This window comes from Gossypium hirsutum, chromosome A05, assembly GCF_007990345.1.
Source record: "Gossypium hirsutum isolate 1008001.06 chromosome A05, Gossypium_hirsutum_v2.1, whole genome shotgun sequence".
Taxonomy (NCBI): domain Eukaryota; kingdom Viridiplantae; phylum Streptophyta; class Magnoliopsida; order Malvales; family Malvaceae; genus Gossypium; species Gossypium hirsutum.
Genome location: NC_053428.1, coordinates 35,045,304 through 35,070,410, shown reverse-complemented (window position 1 = coordinate 35,070,410; position 25,107 = coordinate 35,045,304). Strand labels below are relative to the sequence as shown.

The following is a 25,107-nucleotide window of genomic DNA, read 5'->3' as shown; positions in this document are numbered from 1 at the left end:
TATTTATATCTAGAGTTACGAAACTCCAAATTAAGTTCCATTAATTTTTCTTAAAACTAGACTCATATAACTTTCTACCATAAAATTTTCAGAATTTTTGGTTTAGCCAATTAGTACAGTTTATTCCTCAAAGTTACCCTTGATCTGCTGTTTGAAAGTTTCGACCTTTCTTTACTAAAATTTAATTATCTCATAGCACAGGACTTGGATGATGTTCCAGTTTATTTCTCTTGAAAATAGCCTCATTAAAGATTCTAAGCATATAAATTATAGCCTGTAATTATTTTTATGTAATTTTTAATGATTTTCCCAATTCAGAATAGGGAATTCCAAAATCAATCTGACATTGTCTCACAAAAATTCAAATTCATACCAAATTAGTCAAATCCTATTTTATACCATAGCCAAATCTAAATTTATTTATTTCATCCTTACATTTACAATTTCAAAATGACATACACATAAGACATCCTAGGTACATGTCATTACCAATAATTAACACACTTTACCTTAATGAATTCGGGATCGGACTGGGATGCTGATTCAACATACTATCTTTACTTAACCTGCACACAGAAACAAACCGTACACTGAGTATGGTATACTCAGTGGTATTTCTATAATCCGAACACTTGATAATATAACAATTAAACTTAAAATCACAATGATAAATATAACCATTCATTTATTTATTTTATAGATAAGTTTCATTTACTTACCATAAAAATTCTATACAAGCCATTTAACAAACACAACAACATATTTGCTCAATTCTTTTCATTTGCTTACTGTATAAATTCTTTCAATATATTCACAATTCACTTGTATTCACACTTTACTTCTTAACAATATACCATTTTAATTCATTCTAACATCAATCATCATCCATTTGAACTTCCCTCATTTCATGAACCTTTTGGTTCATGTTTTCAATCTCATATCTCAATTTCAATTCTCAATTCAATTTCTCATTTCATTCCAATAGCTCAATCAATCAAATTCACTCGATTTATCTTTTCACTTATTTACCCCTATTAACAAACCCCGACTTTGACGGATACACGGATTCCAACCCAAACACACCAGTACGGCACATTGTGCCTAAAACGGTACACAGTACCTGATCAGTATACGACACATAAAGTGCCTGATCGATAAAACCGGCAATTCCCGTACACTTTCAGATCCTATGGCATGCCAATTATATCCGACTTAGCCCAACTAGTTAATAGGGTATTTCATTCACTTTCTCAATTTAATAATTCTTTCATCAATATCTCATTCAGATAATTACATATATTTACCCATTTTCATAATTCATACAATTTCATTCAATTCAACAATATATTTCAATTATTCACATTAATTCATAATTTAATACAATTCAATTCATTTTTCAATATCAAATATTCAAATATCACAATCTCATATATTCATACCAATTTCCTCATATTTCCAATCAATATATTTTTCAATATAACATTCATTCAATATTCAAATTTCTACATAAATCATATATATTATATAATTCAATCAATATAAATTCAATCAAAATAATTTCAATCAATATAAATTCAATAAAACAGATATTCATAAATCAATTCAATATAAATTTATCACACACTAAATCAATTCATTTCAATTATAAAGACACAATACAAATAATTCCCATCTTAATTATTTATCATAATATTTATCCAAAATTCAATTATCATAATTGCATAATATCTCATTCACACACACACACACACACACACACATATATATATATTTATAATATATAATTCAATTTAATTCAATCAATATAAATTCATCACATACCAAATTAATCCATTTCCATTATAAACACAATAATTCTCACTTCAACATTTATTAAATGCATTGAATAAAAAAATATAACAATTAATAACTAGGTTCAGATTATAGAAATACAAACCGCATTTTCTCGAGCTAACTCCCTTTGTCTTTGCCATTTTTTTTCCTTGCTTAGCTGAGGTTTCCCGAGACAACATTAGCTATGGGAATTAAAACAATTCATATTCATTAATTCACTACTAATTTATATCTAATTAATACAATTTTTATTCAATTTCTACTTTAATTTCAATTTAATCTTAACTAGATTTACTTACTTTTTCTATCTCAATTCATACTTCATTTCTATTCAAATTTTGTCCAAACTCATACTTAACTATTAAATTTCTAGCATATTTTCATAATTTCGAATTTATTTCCATTTAATCCCTAAAACTCAAAACTTATAGTTTAGTTTACAATTCAATCCTTTATTCAATTCCAATCAAAATTTCTATCAAATAAACCCCCAATTCCATCATTTTATTCAACATGAACCATACTTAGAAATCTAATGACTTTCAAAATTTCTACTTAAAACAAGTAGTATTTATCTCTAGGTTTCCAAAAACTCAAAAATCATAAGAAAAGGGGCTAAATTGACTTACCAAATTAACTTGGAACCTTTAAAACCTTATTTTCCCTTTTTCTTTTTTTCCTTTCTCCCTTCTCTGTTTCGTCCCCTGCTATTCTGTTTCTTTCCTCTTTTTATTCTTTTGTTTCTTTCTTTTGTTTCTTTTATATATATATAATGACAATAATAACTATAATAAAAATCTATTTAATAACAAATATTTATTTAACACTTGTACCAATTATTTTTATACACTTGTTTTTCTTCTTTTCTTTCTTTTTTATATATACATATATATTTAATAATTTAATGATATACATAATTCAAGAAAAATCTTGATTTTTCTTCCTTTCACCGCCTCATTTCATTGGTATGGCTTAATTGCCATTTTGATCCTTTTATTTTCTATTACTTTAAAACTAAACTTTCACATTATATTCAATTTAATATTTTATCCAATTATCCTTAATTAAGCTAAATTTACTTAATTAAACTCTAATTAACCACTCATTTTACTTCGTAAATATTTTTAATAAATATTTACGAATCCGTTTTTCAGAAACGGAGACCCGAAAATACACTTTTCGGTAACGGTAAAATTCGGGTCGTTACAGTACCTATCGAACAGTAGTATAGTTTTAGCAAGATCGGATTGTCGAACCCAAAGGAACTAAAAGTACTAGTAATGACTGTTTTTTTATTATCTAACCTAAGAATAAAGAGGTTTTTGTTTTAACTAACTAATTATCTAAACTAAGAATTCACAGAGAATGGAATTAGGGAATTGCTTTTGGGAAAATCAATTGAATTAATACAATACCTAAGGAAAAATCCACCTAGACTGTACTTGTTATTCTGGCTCCGAATCGGACGATTTATTCATTTAACTTGTTCCATAGAGATCCCTAAGTTATGTTATTATCCTTATTCAAGACTAATAACGTCTAATCCCTAGATTGAATAATTGAGGCCTTTCTCTAATTAACACCCTAGGGTTGCATTAACTCGATCTATGGATACCCTTATTAGGTTTTACCCTAATCTGGCAAAATCTTGTCTCCCTATGTCTAGGCGCGCAAACAACTCCGCTTAATTATGACAAATGTACTCTTAGATAGGGTCTATTCCTCCTCTGAATAAGAGCTTGTCTTGAATCAGTATCCTGAGATATCATAACAAGAATTAAGAACACATAATTAAGAACAAGTTAAATATATCATACAATTTAGAAAATAATAGCAAGATTCGTCTTAGGTTTCATTCCCCTTAGGTATTGAGGGGTTTTAGTTCATAACTAAATAAGAAAACATCTCAGAATAATAAAGAATACAAAACATAAAGAAAACTCAAAACTCCTGAAGGGGAAATTGAGGAGAGATCTTCAGTCTTAATGGTGAATCCGGCTTCTGAGATGGATTAATCGGCTTCCTTGGAGTAATTCCTTACTCCCTATTCTGTGTGCCCCTTTTCTTCCTCCTCTAGGGTGTATTTATAGGCTTTGGAATGCCTAAGAGCCCTCAAAATTAGCCTTTTATGAATTAGACTCAACTTGGGCTCGGCAGGGACATGCCCGTGTGACACGCCCATGTGCGATTACTTCAGGCCGTGCTCGAGCCTGCCAAATTGACATGGCTGTGTGGCCTGCTCGTGTGAAGAGGTCCAGGCCATGTTGATTTCGTACTTTGGCCCATTTTCTCTGTTTTTGGCCCGTTTCTTTTTCCTTTCACTCTCCTATGCTCTCCTAAGTATAAAACATGAAATTAAAATTCTAAAGGGAAATCATCCATAAAATACATTAAACATGGGGTAAAAATATGTATAAATTACGGTTTATCAACATCGTTCAAACATGGATCATTTTGAAAGTAAAACAAAATTAAGAGACCAAATAAAAAGGTTGAGAAGGACTGAATTGAAACCAGGTGCAAAAGTAGATGGACCCGAAGAATAAATATCCCCTCCTAGTGAAAACGTCCAGATCTTCTGGGTTCCTGGATTGGATCTCGGGCCGGCTCCAAAATGAAGTTGTTTTGCGGCCTTTTAGAAACCTTGAAACGGCATCGTTTAGCGCCGGTTATATAAGTAAAAATTTTAGCCAAAAAATTCGTTTTAAAGCCCATTTAAAAAAAATTCTCCTCTTTTATATTCTCTCTAGCCCCTCCCATGTCCGGCCTAGGTTTGGCCGAACTCCGGTCGCTGGGCCACCGCCCATCCGTCGCTGTGCACGATGGCCGGAGTTCAAAGAAAATGGCATTTTTAGCCTTTTGACTCCCTAAAATTTGATCTGGGGTCGGTTTCTTTAGAAGATGGCCCAAAAGTCACCAAAAAAAAAAAGAAAACTCTTCAATTTTTAGAGTTCTAAAAAACTTTTCTATATAAAAAAGAGGTCACCGTTCCTCGGTGGTGGCGACCTCGGTTGCTAGCGGAGTTGGAGGATCGACCACCAGGTAAGACTCATCTCCGTTCTCCTCTTTGTTTTAAAATATATATATCTAAATGATAGTTTCAAAAGAACAAAGAAAGAAATAAAATAAAATAAAATAAAATAAACCTAACTAATAAGTAAATGGACCACATTTGAAATTTCGGTTCTGTGTTTCGAATTTGATTTGCTTATGTGTGCGTGTAAAAATACAAAAATGTTTGTGGCTTTTTATAGCCGAATAAATACAACCATTTTCTTTTTTGTTTTTCGTTCTTTTGTGCTACTATTTTCTATTGTTGTTGTTTTGTGTCTATGCAGGTAAAGGCCATAAGCCAACTGGGAGTACTGCAGTTGAAGTGGAGGGGCTGCGGCGGTGAACCTAGCTAGGGTTTCCCATTTCTGCTGTTATGCTGAAAGTAGTTTAGGTTCTGGGCCATTGGGCCTTTTAGGGTTAATTTTGTTTTGGGCCATATTAGGCCATTAGAAATTTGGGCTGTAATTTTAGACTGTTTTAATTATTATTGGTTTCTGTATAGGCTCGGGCAAATTAGGCCGGTTACAGCTGCCCCTTTTTGCTCGTTGTCGTGTAACAATAATGGAGCAAAGACCTTTAAAAAGGACCAGTTTTTCCCGATCTCCGAATCTTGACTTCTTTGGTGCTCCTCTTCTTCCAGGTAACCTCGTTCCAACCCATTGCAACTTTAGGGGTATAGGAATTATTGTTTCAATCTGCTCCACTGCATCTTTAGAGGGATTAGACTTGTAGCTTTGATCTGCTCCACTGCAACTTTAGGGAGATGAGACTCGTTTTCTTCAATCTGCTCCACTGCAACTTTAGGAAGACCAGATTTGTAATTTGTAATCTTAATTTGTTCCACTGTAACTTTAGGGAAATGAGATTTGTAACTTTTAATCTAGTCTATTGCAACTTCAGGGAGATAAGGCCTGCCATAATAACTTCAATCCGTCCCATTGCAACTTCAGAGGTACGAGATTTGTGGCTTCAATTTGCTCTACTGCAACTTCAGGAAGATAAGATTCGCCATGATAATTTTAATCTGTTCCACTGCAATTTCAAGGGTATGCTATTTTTAATTTGTAGCTTAAATCTATTCCACTGTAACTTCAGGGAAATAACATCTGCTAACTTCAACCTGCTTCATTGCAACTTCAGGGAGATAAGATTCGCCATGGTAGATTTGATCCAACCTATTGCAACTTCAGAGGTATAGGATTTATGGTTTCTTTGATCTGTTACACCACTTTTTGGGGAACATGACCTGTAGAATCTATTTCATGGGCCTATTTATGCGAAGCTATTAGGATGTCATGATCAGAATGAATCAAATGGTCCTATTTGGATGTCTACGAATGATATTTGCATGAATGCAGAATGTCATTTTTTTAAGAATGATCCCTTTTTAATACTTAGGTTGTCATTGCTCATTGTTCATCAAGGTTCTATCACTGATGTGTTACCGTACCTTCTTGTTTAGCAGGTATCTTTGACAGAAGATCAGAAGAAATAGTCATAATTTGGACTATTCTTTCTCAAATGCTTCCAACTCTTGAATTTGGTTAGTTATAACTAGTGGTCCTGTTTCAGGTCCCTGTACTATTTAGAAACTCTTCAGAGCAGTATGCAAAACTTCTTTTATGTGAATATTATAAGTCCAATAATCGTTGTTTCAATGAAAAATGCTTGAAAAAAATTATCACAATGGACAAAGTGGAATTTTATTGAGAGTAATACTCTACATGGATAAATTAATCAAGATAGCAAATTTTTCTAAAGTACAAAATGAATAAGATGAAAATAGGTGCCCTAGATATCGCAACATGAGCTTCTCTATTCAAACTTTTTGAAGACCATTTCAAGCTAGATATGTGTTTAGGAGATCTAAAGTATTTTTTTGATGCCATAAGATGTAACGTTCCTCCTTCTTGTTAATTCCGAGAGGAAAATACTACCACATGCCCCATCTTCAATCAAAATTTGAGCTGCCCTTTTTTTGGTTTTCAACTCAAAACCCCTTGAGTCTTAAGGTGCCCTTTGCGGGTTTTTGCCATGGCCTCTCCTTTTTTTTCCTTTTTTTTAGAAGGTCTCAAAGCGCCCTTTGCAGGTTTTCGCAATGGCCTCTCCCCCTTTTTAGGTGAAGCACTTCTTGACTGAATCCGAATTTATAGGATAAGGCAAAATTTTACTATCCATCTCGGTTAAAATCAGCCCTCCTCTAAAAAAGGCCTTTGATAAACCGTAAATTTTACGTATTTTTACCCCATGCCTGGCATACTTATGAATAATTCTTTCCTTGGTTTTAGTGAATTTGATGCTCCTAATCCTTTAATTTCATGTTTTTATACTCAGGAGAGCTTAGGATAACAAAAAGAGTGAGAAAAGGGCCAAAACGAAAAAATTAGGCTTAAAACAGTGTTACACACGGCCTAGGCACTTCCACACGGGTAAACCACACACCTATGTGAGGAACACGAGTAGTCCACATGACCGTGTGTCATGGTCGTATCGATATTAATCCAAGTCAGAATTACACACGGTTTGAGCACTTGCACACGGGCGTGGCACACGACCGTGTCCCTGTTGAGCCCAAGTCTAGTTCTACTCAAAAAATGCCACTTTTGAGGGTTTGAAAGCATTCTAAAGCCTATATAAACACCCTAGAAGAGGATTAGAGGGGACATACAGAGTTGGAGGCAGAAAATATTGGAGAATAGCCATTGGAATCACCTCGGAGCCAGGATCTACATCAAGACTGAAGATTTCCATCCAATTTCCTAGCAGTTCTTTGGGTTTCTTTATGTTTTGTTATTTTCCAAACTTTGAGATGTTTTCTATTAATATTATGAACTAAACTCCCTAAATACCTAAGGGAGATGAAACTTAAGACAAATCTTATTACTCTTTGATTTATATGATAAATAGTTATTTTTATTCTTAATTGTGAGTTTTAACCCTTACTTTAATATTCCAGGATATAAATTCAGGTTCTTGATGTGCTTATTCAGTGGAGCAAAAGTCCCTGTTTAAGAGTAGATCATTCATAATTAAGCAGAGTTGCATGTAATCCTAGAGATAGGACGACATAAATCTACTAGATTAGAGTCAAATCTAATAAGGGAATCCATAGATCGAGTTAATGCGACAGTAGAGGTTTTAATTAAAAAGAGATTTCAATTAATCAACCTAGAGTTAGTTGTTTTTAGTCTCGAAAGGGATAATAACATAAATCAGGGATTTCTACAGAATAAGTCAAGTGAATAAATCGTCTAAGTCAAAGGTAATAAGTGAAGTCTAGGTGGATTCTTTCTTGGGTATTGTCTTCTCCATTGGTTTTTTCTAAAGTATTTTCCAACTTTCATCTCTGTCGTAATCTTAGTTAAATTAGAAAATTAGTTTAGTTTAAAAATATCCTTTAATTCTTAGGCTAGATAATAAAAAGATAGTAATTACTAGTACTTTTAGTCCTCGTGGATACGATATTTCCGGTCTCACCAAACTATACTACTGTTCGATAGGTGTGCTTGCCTTAAGTCAAATTTTTAGTTAGTTTCACGACCATCAAGTTTTTGGCACCGTTGCCGGAGACTAAGATATTAGGAATGCTTAATTTTTATTACTTTAGCCATTTTTTTATTTTTATTGCAATTTAATTTAATTTTGCTTAAATTACTAAATTTTCTTTTATTTACTTCTGGCAGGTTTTTATAGTTATGACTAGAAGAAACCTATCAGGACCTCTACTTTTTTATAGTGAGATTGAAAGCACAGCTCACAGAAACCGAAGAGAGATAAGGAAAAGCCTAGATACATAGTGGAAGGGCAAGAGGACGATATTCAAACCACAACTGAGGAGATGGCTGATAATCAAAATAATCCGCTACCTCCTGTGGCTGTTGTGAACCCAGTAAATCAGGATCTTGCTCCTTGTACTATGTATGATTATGCTAAACCTACTTTAACAGGAGCTGAATCGAGTATAGTTAGACCTGCTATTGCTGCAAATAATTTTGAATTGAAACCTAACATGATTCAAATGATACAATAGTTTGTTCAGTTTGATGGTTTGCAGGACGAGGATCCAAACTCTCATTTAGCAAATTTTCTAGAATTCTGCGACACTTTTAAGATCAATGGCGTTTCTGACGATGCCATTCACCTTCGATTGTTCCCATTCTCATTGAGAAACAAAGCTAAATAGTGGTTGAACTCATTACCACGAGGGTCAATCACAACTTGGGAACCAATGACCAAAAAATTTTTACTAAAATATTTTTCGCTAGCTAAAACGGCTAAATTAAGGAATGATATCTCCTCTTTTGTGCAGATGGATTTAGAAACTCTTTATGATACATGGGAGAGGTACAAGGACTTATTGAGAAGGTACCCTCATTATGGTTACCTCTATGGCTGCAAGTTCAGACGTTTTACAACAGTGTGGACCCCTCTACAAGGCAACTTATCGATGCAGCCACCGGTGGAACGTTAAACAACAAAACACCTGAAGAGGCTTATGAATTTATTGAAAAAATGCCACTGAATAACTATCAGTGGCAAGTCATGAGAACGAATCCGATGAAAGCTGCTAGTGTTTTCAACCTCGACGTGGTTACTATGCTAGTTAACCAGGTAGAACTTTTAAATAAGAAGATTGATGGCTTGTATGGTTCTACTCAGGTACATCCAGTGTTGAGGTGTGATTCAAGTGCAGGAGCAGTACACACAGATTCTCCAACCTTCAACCCTAGCACCGAGGAGGAACAAGTACAATATATGGGTAATACTAATTCTAGACCACAAAATAGTAACACTTATAATGCAGGTTGGAGGAACCATCCCAAATTCCCGTGGGGTGGTTAAGGAAATCAAAGGCCATAACATCCCCCAGGTTTTCAACAACCATATTACCAGCAAGAAAAGAAGCTGAACCTTGAAGAGATGCTAAAAAAATTCATCTCGGTGCCAGAAACTCATTTTCAGAATACCGAAACAGCGCTTAAAAATCAACAAGTGTCGATTCAAGGGCTCGAAACTCAGATAGGACAGCTTGCTAAGTTGATTTCTAAACGACCACAAGGTAGTTTGCCGAGTAATACTGAAACTAACCCAAGGGAATAACTTAATGCAATTACTGTTCGAGATGAAGAAGGGTTAGTTGAGCTTGAACCAGAACTGAGGCAAAGAATTGTGGCAAGTAAAGGTAAGGATGAGGTGGACCACAGTGAGCAAAAACCGATAAGTAGAGAATATAAACCTCGTGTGCTATACCCTAAGGCGACAAGGAAAGACCACATGGATGAAAAATTTGGTAAATTCCTTAAATTATTAAAGAAATTACATATTAACTTGCCATTTATTGAAGCCTTTTCACAGATGCCAAACGCAGTTAAATTTTGAAAAGAGCTCTTAGCAAATAAGCGAAAGTTGGATGAGGCGTCGCATGTGGAATTGAACGCAGTTTGTTTAGCCATTCTACAGAATAAGCTACCCAACAAGTTGAAAGATCCAGGGAGTTTTATGATTCATTGTTTAATTGGTAGTTTAAATGTTAAAAATGCTTTGGCTGATCTAGGGGCAAGTATTAATGTCATGCCCTATAAAATGTTTAAACAACTCGGTCTTGGGAAACCCAAACAAACTAGGATGAGCATTCAATTAGTAGATAAAACAATTAGATTTCCTAGAGGTATTATTGAAGACGTGCCAGTCAAAATTGATAAATTTATATTCCCAGTTGACTTTGTTGTCTTAGACATGGATGAGGATAGTGACGTACTTTTAATTTTAGGAAGACCCTTTTTAGCAACTACTAGGACTATCATTGATGTTGGCATAGGTGAATTGATACTTCGTGTAGGGGATGACACGATTACTCTCCAAGCACGTGATTCTACAAAAACATCTAGCAATCAAGATGATTCAGTTAACTTAAATAATGTTACAACTCAAACTTCTTTGCAGGAGTCCCCTAGGAAGAACATGATGGAGGCATCATTCTAATCCATGCCACAAAAAAGGAGTGACTCATGAAGAACGAAGGCTTCAAATCAATGAACTAGATGAATGGTGAACACATGTCAAGGAGAAACCAAAAGCACAAGATGAAACAAATCGACACCATGATAAGCACAGGGATGAAACAAAGCAATTTAACATAGGGGATAAAGTATTGTTCGATGAAAAGGACCCCCATATTGCTGCTTCAGAGCTTAATATGAACGGATTGACTCCTTTTACGGTACTGAATGTTTTCCCATACGGTACAGTCGAGGTAAATCATTCTCAATTCGGCACTTTTAAGGTAAATATTACTCGACTTAAACTTTATGTGGATAATAGAATTACTAGTGAGAAAAAGGAGTCTCGACTCCGTGATCTGCCGTAATCATGAGAATGAAAGGCAAGTCGAGCTTAGACTCTAAATAAGCGCTTCTTGGGAGGCAACCCGAGCACTAACACCACTAACTAGTTTATTTTAGCTATTTTTAATGTTTTTGTGCAGGTTCAGTTGCCCACAGGGCATGGACACACAGGTGTGTCCTTGGCTATGTGGAAACAAGGCTAAAAATTCCCCAAATATCGAGCCACACGGTCATAAATTCAATCTACACGACCTGGGCACACGGGCGTGTCCAAGGCTGTGTGAAAACTAGAGCTTAAATTTCAAATTTTAATTAAGTCAGGGAGCTACACGGGCAAGGCACACGGCCGTGTGTTCAGACACATGGGCATATGAAGTACAACAAGGGCATGGGAGAAGCGAAGTACCTACCACATGGGCGTGTGACGCGACCGTGTGCATCACACTGCTTGACCACACGGGCGTGTCCCTAGGCTGTGTGACAATTAGACATTAAAATTTTGCGATAAACATGGGTTCAGCGAGAGCCACACACCCGTGGGACACGGCTGTATGGCCCAACAAGGGTTTCACACGGTCGTGCCCCTTTTTAAACCCCCAAACCTTAATTTTTTCTTTCATCTTCCTCCTCAAAGCCCCCGTGCCTTGACTGCCGCACCCCTCAACCCCCACAGCTATGTCCCCAACACCGACCAGACCAGCACCACCGCCTCGCTAGTCGACCGACCTTCTCCCTTTCTTTCCTTTCCACACCTTGCCCCTCTCCTTAGCCACCAAGAGCCGCACTCCCCGTCCGTCCAACCTACCTCTCTCGCCACCGTCGCCTCGCCAGCCAACCGACCCCCTCCACCGCTGTTACACTTCAACCCACCACCAACCACCATCGATTCCCCCTTATTCCCTTTTTAAACTTCATTTTTCTTTAGTTCTTTATTATATTCTTTTATTACTTAATTTATTTTTAATCTTTCCTTCCCCCTCCATTTCTTTCCTTCCCACACCTTGCCCCTCTCCTTAGCCACCAAGAACCGCACTCCCCATTTGTCCAACCCACCTCCCTTGCCACCATCGCCTCACCAGCTGACCGACCCCTTCCACCGCCGTTACACTTCAACCCACCACCAACCACCATTGGTTCCCCCTTATTCCCTTTTTAACCTTTATTTTTCTTTAGTTCTTTATTATATTCTTTTATTACTTAATTTTTTTTATTTATTATTATAATTATTATTTTTAATTACTTTATTCTCATTGGTCTAATAATTTTAGTTACTATTTTATTTCCAACTACTAATTCTTGCCTTTCCTCTTTAAAAATGTACTTCAATTGTTATTCTATTTTATTTACTAGGAATATTATGCATTTAGGTTTCACTTAGGAAATATTATGAATTTAAAGTTTTTGTTAGGAAATTGGCATTTTAATTATTGCTGTTGTGATGGTGGAGTTGAACTTGAGTGGTTATTATTACCTGATACTTAGTATTTTGATTCATACAAATTGAATTCTTCGCTTGCTTTATTGGAAACCCATCATGAAAAACGCATGAGGCAAGAAGACTGTTGTCCCCCCTTCGAATAAGCGAAAAGATCCTAAAACAACTTCCTCGAGTGTCTCGACTAAAGCTCGTCACCTACTGCTTCGATTCTCGTCAGCCCAAAGGATGACCTGTTTCAGCTTCTTCACGTGCGACTACTAGGAGTAGGCCGATGTATTGATTGGGCTGCTTTGGAGCAGGTCCAACTCGCTCACCTTATTCGCTTCTATCTCGATACTGCGCCATGGAGAAGTTCTTTGCAATCATCGAGTCCACCTATTCGGAGCTGACATTCGAGTTCTGCACTACCTTCCACTTACAACACGTGATGAACACACATGATGAGGCTGGTATTATCGTTTTCAGACTTGGAGGACTCGTCAAGTATATGAGTGTACCCGAGTTTGGAGTTGCATAGGGCCTTTACACGGAGGAGTTCATGACTTCCGAGAATTTCTTACAGCTTCACCATCACATTCACTATTTACCATCTTGTTGTTGGACCGACCTTACGGCAAGCACGGTTCCTTATGACGTGAGTCGCTCAAAGGCGACCTCTCTCCCTCCAGCACTACGGTACATTCATGCCATCTTGGATCACACTTTGACTGGGAGGAGAGAGAGCACCGGAGCAGTTAGCACCACCGACGCGTGCATCCTATGGAGCATGGCGACTGCCCATGTATTTGACTTGGCGTATTTTATTGCCCTCACATTTCACCACCAGATGAATCGCCATAGGAGGGGCCCCATCTGCCTTGGCCCTTACATGACTTGCCTCACTCAACATTTCGGCTTCTTCGAAACTCTAGAGATGTCATCAACAATCACATTAGTCATCCAGATGTCTGCGTAGGGAATTTTCAGCATGATTCACATGCGGATGATAGAGCGACGCTGTGGAGTCGACCCTCCTCAGTACCGACTTGTCCACTCTACTGACCAGGATGAGCCAGAGGATATTATTGACGATGTCCCTCCCCCTCACGAGGACCCACCCCCACCACCACCACTGTGTCACCAACCTCCTGCTGCCACTTTGACAGACTTATCCGAGCGATTCACTTGCTTTAAGCAGCAGTGCTTCGAGCGATTCGACATCATCGACACCACTCTCCGACAGATTTGTCACCACCTCTATATTTCTTCTCTAGTGCCACCGGCTCACAATCTTATGATGAGGACCTTTGAGTCCCTTTATTTTATTTTTATTTTCTCTTATTTATTTTTGAAGGCTTATGTTTTATATTTTTAAACCATGTTTATCTTTATGAGTATTATTTAATTATCCCTTAATTTTCTTCCACAGTGGTGTTTATTTTCTTACTAGTACCTCAAAATCATACATTTTATTCGGGTTTCTCTACAATTCTTGCTCTCGCTACTCCAAGGATCTCATCCAAATATTCAAGGCAGTTTCGCTTATCTCCTTCTCTTCTGATATTATGCTTATATTGTTATTAACTATCTTTGCACATTGAGAACAATGTACTCTTAAGTATGGGGAGGTTATATATGTGATTATCAGAAAATCTCTGAATTTTTATCTCGTTCATTAAATAAATTTCTCATATCATTATTAGAGTAAATTCTGATTGATCTATGATTTTTATTGATATGTTTTGAATTAAACCATAGGTGATTGTGCATTAATTGTTTAAACTTTAAGACATTAGGGAATCAAGCAGGATGAGTTGACTTTTGAGAAATAAAATTGCTAGGTTGTTTCCCTGAATTGAGGTATTATCTTGAAGTTTTGAGTTTACAGGATTGACATCAAATACCCATAATTTCTGTGAGATTTTGAGCCTTTTAGAGCATATATCCTTCGTGCTCACTAATTTTATTAATTATGAGTGTGTCAACATTGATTTGTTATTCTAGAACTTGCATCGATTATACATGTCGAGACCACACCATTGATTTGATATACTAAAATGATAAAGGCACTTAGGTTTTAACCCAATTTTTCCCCCATAAAAAGCCTACCTACACAATTGACCCTTAGTGAACCCCCTTGATCTTAACAAACTATTTTTTTAATTTACCCTAAAATTTAGCCCTTTGATCATACTTTTTGATTCGTTGAGAATTTTTCCCATTTTATTGACTCCCTTTTTGTCGAGATTTGAATTGGTTAATTGCCTAACTATGTTCTTTCATTCGAATCGTATAATTCTCTCTTATATAAATATTTTTTTTATTCTTATTAAAAGAAAAAAAAGAAAAAAAATATACAAAAAAAAAGAAAAAAAATATACATACATACATACGTACATACATACATATATACATATTGGTAGTAATTCCTTGTTTTTGAGCTTAAGGTTTTAATTCCATATTTTGAGAAGAAGCTCATGTTTATTGATGTTAGTTATTTTTCCAGTTAGGTAATTTATCAAGTTAATCTCGATTCTAACCGTTTATTTTTCAGCCTTTATCCACACCTTAACCCAAAGCCTCGCTACAACCCTTCAAAGACCTTTTGATTTGTATATCATCTCATTTATAGTGGTGGAGATATGATTTTTATGCAAGCCTATGATAATAACTTTTCATGTTTGACTAATGAGTGCTTAATCATTGAACCTTAAACACATTGAGTGATTTGAGTCAACCTTTAGTGAGGATGTCAATCAATGTCAATTTGGAATTAAAGATAATTACTAAGACAAAAGGGATGCCTATAATTTTATGATTGAAATGCTCAACTTTGACTATTTAAAACTTTAATGTTCTTTTAGTTAAATTTTCAATGTATGACTGCTTGTGGATTATTTTGAATATTAATGAGAATTATAAGTTGAGAAGAATTTATTTTGATTGTAAGTTGAGGGTTTTGCTTGAGGACAAGCAAATGCTTAAGTGTGGGGATATTTGATAAACTGTAAGTTATACATATTTTTACCCCATGCCTGGCATACTTATGAATGATTTTTTACTTGGTTTTAGTGAATTTGATGCTCCTAATCCTTTGATTTCATGTTTCCATACTCAAGAGAGCTTAGGATAACAAAAAGAGTGAGCAAGGGCCAAAACGGACAAATTAGGCTTAAAACAGTGTTACACACGGCCTAGGTACTTCCACACGGGTAAACCATACGCCCATGTGAAGCATACAGGTAGCCCACACGCCCGTGTGTCATGGCCGTGTCGACATTAATCCAAGTCAGAATTGTACAAGGTTTGAGCACTTGCATACGGGCGTGGCGCACGGCCGTGTCCTTGTCGAGCCCAAGTCTAGTTCTATTCAGAAAAGGCCACTTTGGAGGGTTTGGAAGTATTCTAAAGCCTATATAAATACCCTAGAAGAGGATTAGAGGGGACATACAGAGTTGGAGGTAGAAAATATTGGAGAATAGCCATCAGAATCACCTCAGAGCCAAAATCTACATCAAGACTGAAGATTTCCATCCAATTTCCTAGAAGTTCTTTGGGTTTCTTCATGTTTTGTTGTTTTACAAACTTTGAGATTTTTTCTATTAATATTATGAACTAAACTCCCTAAATACGTAAGGGAGATGAAACCTAAGATGAATCTTATTACTCTTTGATTTATATGATAAATAGTTGTTCTTATTCTTAATTGTGAGTTTTAACCCTTGCTTTAATACTCTAGGATATTAATTTAGGTTCTTGATGTGCTTATTCAGTGGAGCAAAAGTCCCTGTTTAAGAGTAGATCATTCATAATTAAGAGGAGTTGCATGAATCCTAGAGATAGGACGACATAAATCTGCCGGATTAGAGTCAAATCTAATAAAGGATTCCATAGACCGAGTTAATGTGACAATAGGGGCTTTAATTAGAAAGAGATTTCAATTAATCAACCTAGAGTCAGTTGTTTTTAGTTTCGAAAGGGATAATAACATAAATCAGGGTTTTCTGTGAAATAAGTCAAGTGAATAAATCGTCTAAGTCAAAGGTAATAAGTGAAGTCTAGGTAGATTCTTTCTTGGGTATTGTCTTTTCCATTGGTTTTTTCTAAAGTATTTTCCAACTTTCATCTCTGTCGTAATCTTAGTTAAATTAGAAAATTAGTTTAGTTTAAAAACATCCTTTAATTCTTAGGCTATATCATAAAAAGATAGTAATTACTAGTACTTTTAGTCTTCGTGGATACGATATTTTCGGTCTCACCATAACTATACTACGGTTCGATAGTTGCGTTTGTCTTAAGTCAAACTTTTAGTTAGTTTCACGACTATTAGCCTTCTTTACCACATAAAGTCCTTCCCAGTTTGGCATCCATTTCCCTCTGAAATCCTTATGTATGGAAGGATCTTTTTCAGCACTAGATCCCCCTCATGGAATTCTCATAGGCGAACCTTTTTGTCATAAGCTGGCATAATTCATTTTTGATACATCTGACCATGACGGATAGCCCTTAGCCTCTTTTCTTCAATCAAGTTCAACTGATCATATTGAGACTGGATCCATTCTGTTTCATTTAACTTTAGTTTTGAAAAGAACTCGAAGAGAAGGAATCTCGACTTCAGTAGGCAAAACTGCCTCTATTCCGTAAACCAAAGAAAAAGGCATTGCCCCGATGGAGGTCCTGACAAATGTTTGATAAGCATAGAGGGAAAATGGTAACTTCTCATGCCAATCTTTATAAGTCTCAGTTATTTTCCCCACGATCCTCTTAATGTTTTTATTAGCTGCCTCCACTGCCCCATTCATTTTCAGGTGATATGATGACGAGTTGTGGTGGCTGATCTTGAATTGACTGCAGACCTCTGCTATTGTACTATTGTTCAAGTTCAGTGTATTATCAGATATGATTCTCTCAAGCATTCCATATCGAAATATATTTTCCTTCTTCAAGAGTTTACTGACTGCCGACTTTGTAACATTAGCATATAAAGCGGCCTCTACCCATTTGGTGAAGTAAGCGATGAGCACAAAGATGAATCGATGCCAATTGGAAGCCTTTGGTGATATTTGCCCAATAACATCCATGCCCCACATAGAGAAAGGCCATGAAGAAGTCATAACATGCAGACGCGAAGGAGCTATATGAATTTTGTCTCCATAAATTTGGCACTTATGTCATCTCTTGGCGTAATTTATACAATCCCCTTCCATAGTGGACCAATAATACCCGAATCTCATAATTTGTCTCCATAACATGTTGGACTTGTATGGCGACTTCCCTCCACCTTTGAGCATATTGCCTAAAACTTTCATTTTGTTTCTTCTCCATATTCTGCAATGTGATCCTGTCAGGGGTCATATCTGTCACGTGACTATACTACTTCATAAAAGCTTGTGCTAGGTCCTTCCATGAATTGATCTTGGTACGGCTTATTTGGTTGTTCCTTTGGATGTTGCCCCAACCAGACTATCTTGAAAGCAGTGAATCAATAATTGGTCATTATTAACATATCTTATCATCCTCCAACAGAACATTGTAATATGAGCTTCGAGGCAGCTGGTCCCATTATATTTCTCAAACTCTGGAGTTTTAAACTTAGGGGAAAGCACTAGGTCCGAAACCAAGCTCAAATCCTTAGCATTGATTCCACAATGATAATCAGTATTTTTCGTTACTTTGAATTTTTCTTCTAACTATTTACATCAGTCTTCAAGCTATTTTGGGAGCTCCACTCTTACCTTTTCTGTTTCTGCTATATCATCAAGATCAGGGACAACAGGATTAGTTGGGTTATCCCCTGGATTAGAACCTAAGCCTGTTTGGTAGTTCATTAGCACTAAAGCACCAGCCTGAAACTGTTGAGGCCTGATTGTAACTGATGGCCTTAGTGGGTAGACCTCGGGTTGTGTCTGAACATTTGTCAGGGTAAAACTCAGGGGTAGAGAGGATCCTCATTATCATCTCCGACATTGACCATAGGCATTGACCATAATTTTTAATTAATTAGGATCCTTTTGTGAAATTTAATGCATATGATGTAATGAAAATGCATGGGATGAATGTAAGAAAAAAAGAAGAAGGCGTCGACTTTGATTCAATTCCATTTAGAATAACTTTACTAGAAAACAAAATTCTTTACATACAATAGATTACATATATGGCTTTGCCCTAATGCTCAAGGTTTTAACTTTCCTAAGAAGCCAAGCTAGCTTTCGGCCCCAGTCTGATTCTAATTCATATTTCATACTTAGCATTTCAGCCTGAACTGCTAAGGTCTGTAAATGATTAGCCACCTCTCGTATCTGAGCCACGGTTTTGCCCATAATATAACCTCTGTCCCTAACTTGATCTTAAGAACAGTGGAGTTGCTCTTTTCAACGCTCATCATTTGCTTCAAGGAGTTCAACCCGGAGTTCACAGTTTTGTAATGCAGTCTTGAGTTTTTCTATCTTTCTTTTCAGCTCTTCAATCTTGGTTAAACTCGCCTTCAGCTCCATTGCAGAGTTGTGACTACGATATTGATAAAGTGATTTTTCTAGTTCTGCTATTCAGCTCCATTGCAGAGTTATGACTACGATACTAATGAAGTGATTTTTCTAGTTCTGTTATTCTAGCCTTCAATTCGGTTTTTTCACTCTGGCTTTCTAACAAACTATTTTCTAGGGCCTCTTTTTGAATCTGAGTATGTTGGAATTTTCTCTCCCATCAATCAGCTCTAGTATTTTCTTCTTGAATCTCTTGTCGCCATTGCTCTGACATTTTCCCCAATCTGACAGTTCTCATCGATAAACATAACTTTTTATAATCCATTTTCAAGCTATCCAAATCTTCTTCTGCCTTACTCTTTCCCTTTCTCAATTTCTCGACCTCTAGTTTTTGAAAATCGACATCTAATCTTAAATGCATTTTTTCCTTCTCTAGTTGTTCTATTTTCTATCCTAGCTCTGAATTCCTCTTTTTGGAATCCTACTTTATGATCTCTAGCTCGGAGGGGACTACTTGCAAGTATTCTTCCATAGATCGAGTTCCTTCTTGTCTCGGCCCGAGAATATTGTCATTGATTCTTCTACTCCACTACCCATTATATTCGGGGGTCGTCATCGAACCTACAACAAATCTTTTCATTCTGCGGGTCTAGTTCCAAGCGTTAGACATTTCTCAGACTTTCTTCTTGTAGTTATCACTCTTATATGAAAACTCGAACTAAACTAGCCTCTATGTTGCTGGTATGAATTGTCTTGATCTGTAGTGTCTTAATACGAGCAAAGGAGCATATCCGACAGCTCCCCAAATCCCAAGCAGAGGGAAGTAGCCACATCGATATAGAATCTCATCGAGAACCATCCAATGGGCTCTTCACTCGACGTCCTCTTCTTGGAGCTTTTAGAGGATCGCTATCCATTTTTCCTCCGATATGTCATCTCGCCTTAGTGTATCCATTATTTCTTTTAATGGAGAGTATTTCTCAGAGAATACTTGATAAGAAACTTTGTCTATTTTCTAGAAAATGCTGTGGAACCAAGGTAGCAATAGTTGCACACATCCAATGAATCTTCCTTCGCCTACCCTCCTGCATGCATTCAAAGATCTGAATGTTTAGGCCAAAATTGCGGGAACAGGCATGACCCACTTATCAAGTCAATCAAACAAATCAGAAACCGCCTCATCTACGTGCCCTAGTGCTTTAGGGAAAACCATTAGCCTGTAAATACTCAAAGCAAAAACATCAACCCTTTTCTTCATATCTAGGTGAGCCAAAATCAGATTTCGTAAACTTTTCTAAGGAATACATTTGCTTTCTCTTTTTTTCTTGATTCGAGCCGTGACCTATTGTTCACTCATTCTCATGATAATCATTAACTTCTTTACGAAGGTCGATACATTAACGACTCTAGAATAGGCCTTATCAATTTGAATCTTTGGATAACGAAGCAAGGCTGTATATTCCCCCACAGTAGGCACCAAATCCACCTTCCCAAAGGTAAAACAGCTGTAAGCAAGTTTCCAAAATTGAGCCAAGGCCCGAAACAAGTGTTTGTCCACCTTAATGTCGACAGTAGAATAGTTGCTCGATCTCATCATCCCAATGGACCCATATCTCTTTCATTTCCTGGAAATCATTTTGTGTCACACTGATACGAGTGAAGTATCATAATTCTGATGTATACCCCTCTGCCAAACTATCACCTTTCTCTAATTGCATTTTCTCTAACCATATTCGGATAGCCGCATTATAATCTACTTTATTAAGAAATTCGTTCTCCATAGCAAGCTCTCTATTTGGTAACCGAATGTGAATCAACACCTTTTTATAATGAAAATTCCATGCAACAACAAAATAAAGCAAAACAAGTCAGTATACAAATGGTAAAATTTGAAGTAAGCAAGAAATAACAAAGCGCCTATTCAGGTAACCACTAATGGTTCGGTGCGGCATTCGGGTAATCGCTAATGGTTCGGTGCGGCTTTACCTAGGGTGGGTTCTTCTGGCTCAATATATGTGGTTCGGTTCTAAAGAAAAAGTACCTGAACCGGTAAATTCCTCGATCCTGACCCATTATAGGGTCATATGACTGAGTTTAGTTTAGGGGAATACATTTCCCTATGGCTATACGGAGATGAAAATCTCACGAAGACATAGGTACGGATGTATCCCAAAAGCGATCCACTATCCTATACGGAGGTGAAGACCTCACAAAGGACTAGCTTCTCACTCCCACTTAAAAGGGTAAGATCTAACAGTCATACAATGCAATATGCGGAAATAAACCAAAAGACACCGACCAATTAAAGCAAATATGAACAAAGTGATGAAAATTTATAACAAAGTCAGATGAAATGCAACGAAAGGATCATAAATTTAAAATCAAATCATCAATTTTTGACCAATAAGACAAGAGTTAATCAAATTGTGGCTTGCCTTTCTTATTTTAATCCCCAGCGGAGTCGCCAAGCTGTCAAAGCCATTTTTTTTAAATCAACCTTTTTATTTTAAAAATGAAAATGAAGTCGCCACCAATCCTTTTTTATGAGGTGTGATCGAGTCACCTTGTGATTGATCATTTTAATAAAATGTTTTGATTTACTAAAGCAACAATTTTGGTCTACGAGATTCGAGAAAACAGGTTCGGGAGTCGGTTACGTACGAGGAAGGATTAGTACCCTTGTAACGCCCAAAATTGGTCCCTAATTGATTAATTAATGTCTTAACATAGAAAGTCGAAAACTCAAAAAGAATTTAAAATACGATCACTTTTTTATTAAAATACTTGAATAAATTGAAACGAGCATTAAAGGCCCTCTCATCTCGAGATAACAAAATGTCACATTTCGTAAGTTAGGACACGACATTTGAACCCTCAAAAATAAGCTTGCCTTTAAATTATTTTATTTTAAAATTCATACTTTGATTTTTAAAAGGATATTCGGTTGCTTAGATTCAACGAGGAAAATCGAAACCCCGTAAGTTAGGGCACGACCTTCTCGAGTTTCTAAACGCGGAGTATTTCCTTTATTTTTATTTAAAATTTATAGATTTTAAAAATTAAAAGGATATTTGGCTATTTAGGTTCAACGAGAAAATCAAAACCCCGTAAGTTAGAGTACGTTTTCTCGAATCTTCCAAAACCGGACATTACTTGTTTTTTAAAAATTTTCCTTTTTTATGAATTTGGGTGAAAGTTAGTTAAATGTTAAAAATGATATACGTAGATGATAAAATATTATAGTGATGTAAGTACAAAGATGAATATAATGTTTAATAATCGGGTCGCGATAAATAAATAAATAAGGCAACAAAACGAAAAAAACATGATTAGAATAATAGCAAAAATGACATGGAGTTATTACAGCTAATAATGAAATAACAAGTACACAAAATAAAATCAAATAAAAATGACAATAAATAGCAAGTGTACAAATAAAAACAATTTTAATTTTTAAGTGTAAAAAATGAAGTGATAAAAATGAATAAATAAATAAAAAGTTTGTAAAAGTTGAATTTTTTTTTAAAAAAAAGTTAATTGGAATTAAGGCATGGTTAAAGGGGGTAAATTATAAATAATAAAAGGTTAAAACAAAGCCAAGGATTAAACTGAGACGTGTAAAAGAGGAGCGGGGATTAAATGGGAAAATATCCCATAACCCAATTAAACGCTTCATCTTCGGCAAATTAAAGGACTAAAATGCATAAAAAGATAAAATAAAGGGGAAAATAAAAAATATTAAAAAAGGGCGAAATTGCATAATAGTGGAAATGCGAAATGGTCGAAACAGATATTAGCCCATTTTCCAGCAAGGCACGCGGATCTCATTGGTATCTGGGTCGGGTCCTGGGTTGATTGAAACGAAATCGTTCAAACATGGATTATTTTGAAAACAAAATGTAATTAAGAGACCAAATAAAAAGGTAGAGCAGGACCGAATTGAAACCAGGTGCAAAAGCTGAGGGACCCAAAGAATAAATATCCCCTCCTAGCGAAAACGCACGGATCTTGGAGGTTCCTAGATCAGATCTCGAGTCAGCCCCAAAACGACGTCGTTTTGGAGCCTTTCAGAACACCTTGAAACGACGTCGTTTAGCGCCGGTTATATAAGTAAAAATTTCAGCAAAAAAAATCATTTTAAAGCCCATTTAAAAAAAAACTTCTTCTCTCTTATATTCTCCCATTTAAAGCCCATTTAAAAAAATCATTTAAAAAAAAACTTCTTCTCTCTTATATTCTCTCTAACCCCTCTTATGTCCAGCCGAGGTCTGGCCGAACTCCGGTTACAGGGCCATCGCTCATCTGCGCCGTACACGATGGCCAGAGTTTAAACAAAAAGAGGGCCTTTTCAACTTTTTGACTCCCTAAACTCCGATCTGCGGTTGGTTTCTTTAGAAGATGGACTAAAAGTTGCCAAAAAAAGAAAAAGAAAACTCTTCGATTTTTAGAGTTCTAAAAAACTTTTCTATATAAAAAGGAGGTCACTTTTCCCCAGCGGTGACGACCTCAGTTGCTAGGGGAGTTGGAGGATCGACCACCAAGTAAGACTTGTCTCCATTCTCCTCTTTTTTTTAAAAAAAAATATCTAAATGATAGTTTCGAAAGAACAAAGAAAAAAATAAAATAAAATAAACGTAACTAATAAGTAAATGGTACCTTTGAAATTTCAATTCTGTGTTTCGAATTTGATTTGTTTATGTGTGTGTGTAAAAATACAAAAATGTTTGTGGCTTTTTATAGCCGAATAAATACAACCATTTTCTTTTTTTGCTTTTCGTTCTTTTGTGCTGCTATTTTCTGTTGTTGTTGTCTTCTGTCCATGCAGGTACGGAGGCCATAGGCTAGCTAGGCATACGGCAGTTGACGTGGAGGGGCTGCGGTGGCACACCTAGCTAGGGTTTCCCATTTCTGCTGTTATGCTAAAAGTAGTTTAGGTTCTGGACCATTGGGCCCTTTCAGGTTAATTTTGTTTTGGGCCATTAGAAATTTGAGCTGTAATTTTGGATTGTTTTAATTATTATTGAGATCTGTATGGGCCCGGGCAAATTTTCCTGTTACATTAATTAAACAAAATAAAGTGCTAACTCTCTTATGAGTTAGCTACACAGGCTTCCCAATTTATTAGCATTTGAGGCTTGCTAAAATACCAACCAATTATAATACAAATTCCCACCAAAGTAACCTATGAACCAAGACTACAAATTTCCTAATAGAGTCTTGGATAAATAAGATATTTCAATTTCTTTTAAATCATCTGGTCTAATCTCCATAAAATAAAAGATCTGATTTGTATGATCTAATTCACTCCAATCTTTTAAGATCTTTTTCTCCATAAGACCATCTTTTTAGATGGACCAACACACTTCCACAAAATTAATTTAATTTTAATATAATTCTTTTAATTAAAAAAGATTGCCAACAACAAATATAACAAATTATGATGTCTAAACAGTTATCTAAAGCCATATTAGATCCAACACATATTTTTTCAACCATCTACCTAATAAGTGTTCCATAATCTCACATGTATCAAATAAATAAGCTTCAGTAAAAATATGAAGTAAGCAAATAAATGTAATATAATTTGTTTAATATTAAGCGAATAAATGTGATATAATTTGTTTAATATAATATTTTTCTGGATTCATCTTAAAAGTTATTCTGATGCTTTACTAACCTTTTTTAATCGATAAGATTCCTGTCCCTCCAAATTTGTCATTCAATATCCCACTAAAATTGTGAGAACGATGACAAACATATATGTTTATATCAATAATAGGAGGAATATATATACATAGAGAGAGAGAGAGAAGATAAAGATTGTAATGAGGTACGTGGAGCTTAGTAAATAATTATAATAATATAAGAAAAGACACATCAACATTCGGAACAAGGAAAAGGAAAAAGGAGATAAAAAAGTTGGATGCGAAGGTAGTAGTGGCGGAGCTAGAATTTTAATTTTGGGAGGCTAAGTTAA

General features: G+C 35.8%; 1 non-coding gene across 1 annotated transcript; it reads right to left on the bottom strand.

Moving 5' to 3' along the window:
* Positions 1-9,163: 9,163 nt before the first annotated feature.
* LOC121229845 (small nucleolar RNA R71) lies at positions 9,164-9,270 on the bottom strand. Its single transcript, XR_005927800.1, has one exon. It is a non-coding gene; the product is annotated as a small nucleolar RNA R71 (small nucleolar RNA).
* Positions 9,271-25,107: the final 15,837 nt, after the last annotated feature.